Source organism: Mastacembelus armatus, chromosome 3 (genome assembly GCF_900324485.2).
Source record: "Mastacembelus armatus chromosome 3, fMasArm1.2, whole genome shotgun sequence".
In the NCBI taxonomy this organism is placed as follows: Eukaryota; Metazoa; Chordata; class Actinopteri; order Synbranchiformes; family Mastacembelidae; genus Mastacembelus; species Mastacembelus armatus.
Window position 1 is genome coordinate 13,722,666 of NC_046635.1, and position 12,233 is coordinate 13,734,898.

The window sequence follows — 12,233 nt, forward strand, 5'->3', positions numbered from 1 at the left end:
CCTGCTGCAGCTCAGCAGTACTATTTTGAATTTGTGAGGAGACAGACAGGAACAATAACTGCCTCAGACACCTATAAGGGCAGAAAGCTCTGATAAAGTGTGAACTTTACTGGTTGCCCCACCTACGGTATTTCAGGATCAGTGACAGCCTGACTATAGAGGCCGAATGGAAAACATTAGCAATTAAAAACAGCAGGAAGAGCTTTTAAACTTTAGAAAACTAAAAATCATATCTTTGCTCAACGTATTTTCTGTGTATAGGCTATTAAATGATATGGTGGTTAAAGGAATATCAAGTCATAAACATGAACATTGTCTTAAGAATATCGACACTCTTGTGAGCTTAACTGAAACAGCTTTGTTTAACAAAAGAACAGCGATTTTTCTGTGAATATGCAGTATGGTGCCAAAGTGGTTTAATAAACTACATACATACAGACACAGTTTGAACAGTCAAATAATTAATTGTTAAATGTTAGTTGAAATTTACACTGCTGTATTTAAAACCTTGTGTGTGCTCATTATATTTTACTCTTATGATTTTTCTGATTTATTACTATTAACCCAGTGATTCTTATATGTACTGAAAGACGTATATATGGCCTCACTTCTGATAAATATGTTGTTATGCTTTCTTTCCTTTTCTTTTTTCTTTCCCTATTATAGTATGCATATGTCTCGGATATGCATACTATGCAAACTATGTGATAATGGCTGTCATTTATTTCCCCACATTCTTTCCTTATCGCCCACCTTTACTCTGCGTCTACATCTCTGCAGCTTTGTGTTTTATGATGAAGTTTGTTGCAGTACACATATTGGTTCTTAACCACATTGTTTACCTAAAAAGTACTAGTAATATTATTAAACTATTATCTTCTCAGAAGCTTTACTGAAACACCTCACACCCTAGTCGTTATAGTTACTGCTTTTCTTTCTCTGATGCTCTTTTTCTTACATTTGTCAAAGCAAAGCTGGAAGATTTCACTCATAGCCATCCTTAAAAAATGTCAGTTTGAAAAACTGAATCATAATGAAACCATTAACTCAAACTGAAAAACTTTTTTTAAGTGACAACCCACCCCCAAATTCCCACATAAATATACACTCAGTAGGCAGTTAATACTATAACGCTATACATTTATTTAAAAATAATGAAATACAATACAAGAGTCCTATAGTAAATCCTCCATTCATGAACATAATTATGAGAAACACCTCACAGTATAATACAGTACAGTTCTACAGCAACATTACCTACAACCTCCGCAACGATTATACAGTTGAATCAACAACTCTCTAAAACAGTACTCTAAACTCTAAACAAAAATACCATACATACCTCAATACAGTGTGGTACAGTACAATACTATACAATTCGATATGATACAGTAGCAATATATAATGCATTGTTAATTTTGACAGCAGATTTTAATTTAGTTTGTCATTGTCTTATGACTAAATTGCAATTTTAGTTTTAGTCATATTTTGCTGCTGCTTTGTTTTAGTTTTAGTCTAGTTTTAATCGATTAATAGCATAAGATTTAGTCGACTAAAATATTAAGTGTAATTTATTGTATTATGTATTATATGTATTATTATATTATAATATCACTATTGTAATATTCAAAATATTATAAATTAAAGTTAAATAAAAACAAGTTTCATTAAATATATGGAATATGGCCTTTCCATAAAAGACCAAAAATTAGATATGCATTGTTTATAACTTGCATATGACATTCTTCATTCTTTAAAGCAAAAGTGAAACTCCAAAATATTTAAAAGAAAAACTGTATTTGGCAGTAATGCCATTGCATCAAACGTGACATTGAAGAGAAGATATGTGGGTATCTTCTCTTTGTTTTCTCTCAGCTGTTGCCATTTCATTATAGTTTAAGTCAGACAGATACCCAATATATTCAAGATGATGTTGTATACTTGCGCATCTCGCATCGCTAGGTGGATCAATTACTTTTCAAATATGCGTGCATCTTACAAGCTTAATTCTGATTGGATCTTTTCCAAAAATGTCCCTCACTCACATTTTTGTCTCGTTTTTATTAGTTAACAAAAATGTATGTAAATATATTTTAATTATAGTTTTCATCACCATCACATAATTTTTATTTAGTTATTGTCTTGTTTTCGTCAGTGAAAACTTGTCATTGACAAAAATATTTAATCAACGAAATCAACACTGATATAATGCCATACATTGCAATACTCAACATCATTTTAAAAATGATGCCCACCCAACAGTAAGGTCATTTAAGGTAATCAACAGTAAGGTAATCTAATAATAGGCAGGCAGATCTCAATATATTGGTAACTGAGTAACTATTTTAATTTTCATGTTACAATTTATTGAAAAGTGCATAATTGTTATAAACTATAAACATGAAAAAGTGCATGCTCCCGCGTGGTGCACGCAGATCATGGCAGGCAGGCAGAATAATCAGTCTAACAAGCCTGGGTTTTACAACACTATAAGGGCACATATCTTGGGAGAGAAAAAAAAATGCACCACTGAATTGCCGTTTGCCTCAGCTGTGTGGAGACTGAAAACTTTTTACTGTAGGTGAACCCACAATTGGTCGTGCGGCCTGAATGCCATGTTGGAACTTACCAATGCTTGCAAATGACTTTTGTTATGTCAGTGTCATTACTCCTATCTATAACTTTAAAGCCAAAGATCTGCTTTTAAACACAAAGTTGCTGCTAAAAATGTTCAAAATTTCACTCATTTGCTCCCTTCCCTTCTGGTCAGAAAAGACAAAGACATGCGTTGTACAAGAACTGGCCCATCTATCGCAAGCTGGGGAAACTACAGCGAGGGAGTATTAGGGGAAATTAGGGGCTGGAATGCCAATATTTTATTGTTTTTAAAAAAATATATATATATAAAATATCAGGGAATATCATAGCTCCTGAATAGGCAGGATTTGGGTGCATTTGGGTCTAAAAGATAAGATAAGATGTTATCATGTCATTCTTTCTGCTCGGGAAATGCTAGGTAAAGGTCCGTTAAATTACCTACACCCATCCATTGAATGTTGGTAACCCTCATGCACTAAACACATTAATTTCTTTAGTTTATAGTTAAATTAATTTTCTTCAGTTATATTGATTTTTAGTGTTACACATTACAGTTTCATTTTGGCACACAAAGATACAAAGATCACACATATGTTTAATGTAGTATATTTATTTTATTTGGTATTGACTGTACATTAGTTTCTATATGCTATTTAGCTTACTGTTGTACATTGTCAGATTAGTTTGTACTTTTTGTTAACATAAAATCTGTCTATTATATCATTTGAGTTACCAGTGCTGAAGGGGTCACTGGTTGGTGTTGTTGCTGCTAGAACCATCTTGGGTTGCTTGAGCAAAAGATTCATCCCAGGGAGCAGAGGTCATAAATGCAGGAAGTGGCCAATTGGACTGCACCAAGCGTTTCCAACTTCAAGGGGGAGTGGAGAGAGTGATTTTAAAATTTGGTTAGGCTTGTTTAGTTTATTAACCCACAGGGGTCTGAGGGTGTTTTGGGGCCCTGGACAAGTTTTGACATGCCCTGACATTTGTGCTTTTTTCAGTTGCTTTTAAACATATTAATGGATAAAGTCTGATAACACTGTAATCAGCACAAACTAGGCTACAATATGTAAGCAGCATGTTTATACATGATTGTGTTTTTGAGAAAACAGCGTTTATGCATGGTTAGTGAAAAACAAAAAGTTTTTGAAATAAGACCATAAAACACATACAGAACATTGGTTCACAAGACTTTTAAGAAATGCATCTGTAGCCAACAGCGTTTGCTTCACAACGTTGTGAAAATCATCTTCTTCATTCATTCACAGAAAACAATACACTGATTTAAATTTTCTAAGACACTTTTTATTTAGAAAGGGTATATGCAGGAAGGTGTGTCCCTGTGTCTGATCGTGAATAGTCATGTGATTTACCTGAGAACACAAAACACCCACTCAAAGACCCACATAATGAGCCTTTCAGTCAGGAATGTGGCTGAGAGGGAATTACTGCAATACAATGCGGATGCAAACATTAGTCATCTGAGTCACGTTTTTACTCTGAGGAGAAATTAAACCATTCGTCGCTGTCTGGAGCATACAAAGCGCTTCTTCACCCACATCACACCTCATTAGTTATAACGCTGTTTTCATTAGTTATAATGAGGTGAGACAGGAGAAAACGTACCACTCCTTACAGTCATACAGATTAAATGAAAAGTAATGATTTGTATTCGCAACAAAATGACAAAAACAAACCTGTCCTGACCTGACACCTTAACACAAAGGGGAACATATGTAATGGCTGATCAGACAATTTTCAACACACAGGGGTAACTCGAAGACTATTAACCCTCAGGTGTTGACTAACACACTGGTGCATTTTGTGGCGTCTTCTCCTGAACACCGAAACTTAAATTACTCCGTCAGTTTTGATCATACAGATAAGAGCAATATATCATTTGAATCTGTAAAGGGTCTAGTTTGATTTGTATACACTTATAACAACAAAACGCTGTGCTTTTGTAAAATAAAGAAAGCAGACAGAGTGCACTCTCTGTCTTTTCTGTCTCTGTCATCTCTCTTCACAGACACATAAATAAAACAACCTGAATCTCAGTGAATACTTGCCTCAAAGACATGAGAAATATATGCCTAGAAAGCTTGAAATATCTTCTTTTAAATGAAACAATTCAAGTCAAAAACAAAGAATGTATCCATATGAAAGTAAGGAGTGGTACGGTTTCTCCTGTCTCACCTCATTATAGCTAATGTGATCCCACCTTGCACTGAGCGCACTGTTCATATGGAAATAATCTGAGCTGAGCCAGGTAATTATGTACACACCCTCGAGAAATGGCATAAAATGTCAAGTTTCATCATAGAATTTACGCACTTTTTTGTGCGTTTAGATAATGGCATGCTATGCGGGTGAGGAAGCACTTCGTATTATTATGAGTGTATACAAATAAGAGTAGACCCTTTACAGATTCGAACGATATAATGCTCTTATCTGTACAATCAAAACTGAAAGAGTAATTTAAGTTCTTTTCTGCGTTATCAGGAAAAGATGCCACAAAACGCGGCGGCGCATTTGTTGACCCCTGAGGGTTAAACATCTTTAAAACAGTGGCAATAGAACAAACAAATTTGAGATATGACCATGCAATGAACCAGAGTTTGTTTTTCAATATATTAACTGGAAGTCTATCAGTGTCTACCAGGCAAGTTGCAAAACAGAGACAAATATCAGCAGTTTCTTGCCAAAATTAATACTCTGGAGCTTTCCAACTGGCCAAAGGAGTGTGGGGTGAAATATGGTGAAGAAGTGCTGGAGCTCTGCACTTTATTGAAGCTTGACAGCTGAGAGGCACAGAGAGGCATGAGGGAATACATAAACATAGTCAAGGTTAATGGTGAGAAATGTAGGCCTCCAAAGCAGCTACACCCTCTGCTGCAAGCTGTCAACACACTTGTGCCCACTGCAGAATGTTAACGTGGCATCAGCAAAATGAATATTAGTGGAATAAGTGGAATGAGGGCCAGCCTTGAATTCAAAAGCTTATCAGCTTTGATTTCTATTAAATGTGTTGCCCCTCCTGTGAAACACATTTCCCCAAGACATTATGTGAAGTCTTGGCTTCAGAAAAAACTAGCTGGCAACCTCCAGGCAAGAGCATGTGAAAATAAACAGCAAAAACATGACTATGAGCCAATACAGAGTCTGTTATGAGCAGCTAAATATTAATAATGATAGTAAAGAAAACAAATTTGTGTGTTTTCCTGACAACATTAACTGGCTATATTAAGCTATCCTTTAAGGAATTCATACATTAAAATTCCAAGGGGTCATTTCACTTGAAATGGCCCTGCTTGTATTGTGAGAAACATGAGGAAAACCTGAATGAAATCAGTCCACTGCATAAAATTTAAAGGTGTAATTACTGATTACTTTAATACACAGCTATAAAATGTAATTATAGTAGGGAGAGAAAGAAGACAACTGGATAAAATGGAATTGTATAATTATAAATGTTATGGTTAAGGAGTCCCGGAACAATTTGTTTTAGGTGGTGTACATTTTACAAGTGTGCATGGTGGTGATGCAGGTGGGGGGTGATTCCCACTTGGCCATTCCCCCTGTTAAAAATGAACAAATCACCTGCTGTTGAACAAGACACTCATCTGTTTGTGTCCCAGGTTATTTTAAAACTGCATGCATTAAACCAGTTTTAAGGAATCCTAATTCATTAAACTCATCCAGAAAACTATCGTGCCATTGTCCAAGATTCTGAAAAAAATTGTTTCTGAGCAATTGCTGGATGTGTTGCAAGCTAATAGCATCTTTGAAAAGTTCCACTCTGCTTTTTGCAAACACCACAGTTTGGAGGCGGCCCTCTTAAAGGTCACCAGTGAACTCTTGATGAATGCTGAAGTGCTTCATCTTGGTAATGTTGGATTTGAGTTTGGCATTTGATACTACTGATCATGATGTTCTGTTGAATATAACAAACTATCATTTACCAGATGAACCTTTACGTAATTTGAGATCATATGGTAATGGATTGCAATCACAGTGGGGCACAATCCAGTGTCTTCATGTGCCAGTCCCAAGTCCGGGTAAATTCAGAGGTTTGTGTCATGAAGGGCATCCGACGTAAGATTTCCGCCAAATCAAACATGCGGATCACAAATACGAATTCCATACCCGATCGGTCGCGAAGTCTCACCTCATTACAGGTAATGCGGTCCTGCCTTGTACACTGTTCACTGTTCACATGTAAATAATCTCAGGTGAACCAGGTAAATATGTGCACCCCCCCGAGAAATGACATAAAACATCAAACTGCATCATAGAATTTACTCACTTTTTCTGTGCGTTTGGATGATGGCGCGTTACATAGGTGAAAAAGCGCTTCTTATATTCCACACAGAGACAAATAGTTTAGTTTGTCCTCAGAGTAAAAACTAAAATGACGAACGTTTGGCTCCGCATTGTTTTGTATTGTGCTGCACTAATCCCCTCTCAGCGACATTGACTGAAAGGCTCATTATGCGCATCTTTGTCTGGTCGTTGAATGCGTCTTTTGTCCTCTCAAGTAAATCATATGACTATTCATCCTGAGACACACCTTCTTCTATATGGCCTTTCTGGACAAAAAGTGTCTTAGAAAATTTAAATCAGGGTATTGTTTACTGTGAATGAGTGAAAAAGATGACTTTCACATCATTGTGAAGTAAACACTTTAGCCTACAAGATGCATTTCTCCAAAGTCTTGTGAACCAATGTTCTGTTTGTGTTTTATTATCTTATTTCAGTGACTAAAACGTTTTAGTTTTTCACTAACCATGCATAAACACTGTTATCTCAAAAACACAATCATGTATAAACTTGCTGCTCACATATTATTGTAGCCCATTTTGTGCTGATTACAGTGTTATCAGACTTTAGCTGATGAGTCACATTTGTGAGCAGCAGTATGGTTTCATGCCAAGAAAGAGTACCACAGATGCTGGTGGAGATGTACAGAGAAGGCCGGAAGAAGATGCATTGTGTCTTTGTAGTTTTGGAAAAAAGCATATGACAGGGTGCCAAGAGAGGAGCTGTGGTTTTGTATGAGGAAGTCTGGTGTGGCAGAGAAGTATGTTCGAGTAGTGCAGGACATGTATGAAAGCTGTAAGACAGTGGTGAGGTGTGCTGTAGGCGTGACAGAGGAGTTCAAGGTGGAGGTGGGACTGCACAAAGGATCGGCTTTGAGCCCCTTCTTGTTTGGACGATGATGTTTGCAGATGACATTGTCACCTGTAGTGAGAGCAGGGAGCAGGTGGAGGAAAATATAGAGAGGTGGAGGTTTCCTCTGGAAAGGAGAGGATTGAGGATTAGCCACAGTAAAACAGAGTACATGTGTGTAAATGAACGGAGAGTGTGGAAAAGAAGTGAAGAGACATGTGCAAGCAGGTTGGAATGGGTGGAGGAAAGTGTCAGGTGTGATGTGTGACAAAAGAGTGTCAGCAAGAATGAAAGGAAAGGTGTACAAAACAGTGGTGAGACCAGTAATGTTGTACAGTTTAGAGACAATGGCACTGAGAAAAAGGCAGGAGGCAGAGCTGGAGGTAGCAGAGCTGAAGATGTTGAGGTTCTCTTTGTAATGACGAGGACGGATAGGATCAGGAATGAGTACATCAGAGGGACAGCTCATGTTAGATGTTTTGGAGAAAATGCCAGGGAGGCCAGATTGAGATGGTTTGGACATGTTCAGAGGAGGGACTAGTGAATACATTGGTAAAACGATGCTTAGGTTAGACTTGCCAGGATGGAGGCCTAGAGGAAGAACAAAGAGGATATATTGTAGGAGGACATGAGGATAGTTGGTGTGGGTGTGGAGGATACAGAGGATAGGGTTAAATGGAGACAGATGATTCGCTGTGGCGACCACTGAAGGGAGCAGCCGAAAGGAAAAGAAGAAGAAGATCTGAGGATCTGAGGAATTGAACTGTGACAAACGTGTAAGGGGGTGAGAGATCAGGACAGGGGCCAACACTTTTTCACACCACTGTATAAGAGCTGTAAGACAGTGGTGAGGTGTGCTGTAGTTATGACAGAAGAGTTCAAGGTGGAGGTGGGACTGTACAAAGAATCGGTTTTGAGCCCCTTCTTGTTTGCTGTGGTGATGGACAGGCTGACAGATTAGGTTACACAGGAATCTCCGTGAACCATGATGTTTGCAGATGACATTGTCATCTGTAGTGAGAGCAGGGAGCAGGTGGAGGAAAATATAGAGAGGTGGAGGTTTGCTCTGGAAAGGAGAGGAATGAAGCTTAGCCACAGTAAAGCAGAGTACGTGTGTAAATGAGAGGGACTCAAGAAGAACGGTGAGGTTACAGGGAGTAGAAGTGAAGAAGGTGGAGGATTTTAAGTATCTAGGGTCAACAGTCCAGAGCAATGGAGAGTATGCAAAAGAAGTAAAGAGACATATGCAAGCAGGTTGGAATGGGTGGAGGAAAGTGTCAGGTGCGATGTGTGACAAAAGAGTGTCACAGCAAGAATGAAAGGAAAGGTGTACAAGACAGTGGTGAGACCAGCAATGTTGTATGGTTTAGAGACAGTGGCACTGAGAAAAAGACAGGAGGCAGAGCTGGAGGTAGCAGGGCTGAAGATGTTCAGGTTCTCTTTGAGACTGACGAGGACGGATAGGATCAGGAATGAGTACATCAGAGGGACAGCTCATGTTAGATGTTTTGGAGAAAAAACCAGGGAGGCCAGATTGAGATGGTTTGGACATGTTCAGAGGAGGGACAGTGAATACAATGGTAAAAGGATGCTGAGGTTAGAGCTGCCAGGAAGGAGGCCTAGAGGAAGACCAAGGAGGAGGTTCTAGGATGTAGTGAAGAAGGACATTAGGATAGTTGGTGTAGGTGAGGAGGATACAGAGGATAGGGTTGAATGGAGGCGCTGTGGCGACCCCTGAAGGGAGCAGCCGAAAGGAAAAGAAGAAGAGATCGTATGGTATCGTATATTTGTACCACCTGTCATGATCCATGTTCTGGACTTCCTTTGTCAGACTTTTATTTTAGTTCTGTTTCCTGTGTTGCCTGGTCTTATCCCAGGTAGCTTTATGTTCATCTGTTTTTATTAGTTTCACCTGTGTCTGCCTAGTTCCCAGAGTTTTTTCCGCTCCTCTGGTGTATCTTCCCTGTGTGTGTATGTGGCTTCCTTAGGCAATTAGGTAATTAGCCACACCCGATTCAGGTTAGTCATGAGAGGCAAGTGTATATATACCTGCTCCTTGCCTCACCTAGTTGCTGGATTGTGCTGTTGTAGTACTATTTTGTCCTGACCAGACCCTTGTATGACTTTTACCTGCTCCCTGCATTTGGTTTCATGTCTTCTTGGCTTCTGTTTCCCTGTGAGTGTCAATTACTGGCCTGTTCTTGAAAGTCATCTTGTTCACTCATTCACAGAAAACAATACACTGATTAGTAGTGGTGGGCAAGTGAAGCCTCATGAAGCACTGAGGCTTTCCTGACAGTTGTGCCGAAAAAGATTCAAAGCTTCGAGACTTCAGTGACGGTGACATCTGGTGGACAACTGAAGCCATAGCAACCTCTGAAGAGCACGACTGAAGCACTGGCACTGTTTCAATCCCATGACAGCAATAAAAGTTCAGACCTCTTGAGATCAAAATGATCCCAAACTTTAGAACGTCGCTTATTGGTGGGACTTGCCATAAAACTTGCCAAAATACTCTCACTCTCCAAATCCTGAAGCAGAATGATGCATCTTATATAGCTGGTATGGCACCAAACCACTCAAATCTGTCAAACCTGTCAAGCTGTCATTGCCTCAGAATGCATTGAAACGCCATGAGCCAATGACACACACTGAAAGACTATGAGCCAATGAAAAGCTTTGAAACATTTTGAAGCAATGAAGCGCGAAGCGAAACAGTGATGACGTTCGAAGCTTCCAACGTCATCAGTCACGTGACACTGGTGTTTTGATACAAGCTCCGACACAGCGTTTCGAATCACTCCGCTTCAGGAAGAGTGACACAAGCTTCAAAGCCTCGGTATCATTTGCCCATCAGATACTTTTGTTTTTAAGTATCATACAGGATCTGGTTTTTTTCTGCTTTGCATCACCTTGACTGATTACATGATTGTTTTCACCTGTGTTTCTGTTTGTCTCTCATGGTTCATATACCCTCACTCAACCACGGACAAATTGCCAGGTTGTCTGTTATCATTGTTGTTCTTGCTGTGAATTCTTCACCAACCCTGCCTGTAAAACCTCTGCTGATTCTACCCATGACTTACTGGTTTTGCCTGCATAGAACTGCTCCAGGTTTCCTGGTCCGTTGGTGGATATTGCTGAACATGGCCCTTCTTGCCTCGACATACAAACTAAATAACTCTGCTCTTGTGTTCACGGATACCATGCCTTGTTATGTACCTAGATACTTATTCCTTGATTGAAGAGAAATGTTTTGTCCTAGAGGATTTTGTGAGTCCTAAATAAAGAGGCCAAGATCACCACGCCAAGTTATGTACCCTGCTTCTTGTTTTCATGTTTAGCGAAGAGGATTTTGCAGTCTTAAGGTACACAACAACCAGAGACGCTTTCCTACGCAAAGTTTGTTCACACATGTTCATGTTTATGGATTAGCGCAGAGGATTGCTTTTTTGTTCCAGAGGATTTTTGTGTTCACGCTTCAGCTAATGACTTGAGACTTTGATCCTCTAGTACACCCCAATGGAAGATTTGTGTTTGGTTCAACGTTTCCCTTCCATGACGATTGTCGTGATTGCCAATTAGGGAAGGAGTTTTTGTTGTTACTCATCTGTTCTCCCTTGAGTTATCTAATCAGACATTCCGGATCCCCTGACCAAGGGAACCTGTACCGCCAAATACTGCTCTGCGGAAACCACCCGGCTCAACTCCCTTCCCTTCATTCAAGACCAACCCAACCAACTTATATATTGCAGGGAGGGAGAAATCAGACTGTTCTTTCAAGGCATCAGATATGATTGCTAGGTTGAGCACAAATGTTGGACTACAGAACCGAAGGCATAAATAATGAAACAGGACTCTTTCTGTAGAACTTTGGTTTGGGTCCACAGATGTTACTGAAAAGTGTTTGTATAGGGCAGGGTAATGTCAGAGAGCTGTCACAGTTCTGCTGACAGTTATCCATCTTGTGCTCCAAATTTGCTGTCTCACAACATGCAGTCAACTTTCCAGTTTTTTGCAGAAGCAAAATAGAAGCTGTACAGTTTATCAAAGAAAGGCTGAAATTGATTGAAACCTGCAGCCTTCTCAAAAGTATCACCTACACTTCATACAGTGGTTCATACAGGTTCATACAGTGCCACATGCCCAGAAAACTGGTTGGTACACCTGACTTTCTGCCAAGCACAAGTGAGGCACCATCACATGCAAAACAGACATCAAGCAGAGAAAACATCTAAGGAGATTTCAGAAACTACTAAAATTGGGTTAAGAACTATCCAACGAATTATTAAAAACTGGAAGGACAGTGGGGAACCATCATCTTCGAGGAAGAAATGTGGTCGGAAAAACATCCTGACTGATTGTGATCGGTGATCACTTAAATGTTTGGTGAAATCAAATCATAGTAAAACAACAGTAGAACTCAGGGGTATGTTTAATAGTGAAGGTAAGAGCATTTCCACACG

At 39.2% G+C, this 12,233-nt stretch overlaps 1 protein-coding gene across 1 annotated transcript in view; it reads right to left on the bottom strand.

Annotated features, from left to right (window-relative positions):
- Positions 1-12,233, bottom strand: part of spon1a (spondin 1a) — a 135,908-nt gene that overhangs the window by 40,553 nt on the left and 83,122 nt on the right. The window lies entirely within an intron of this gene.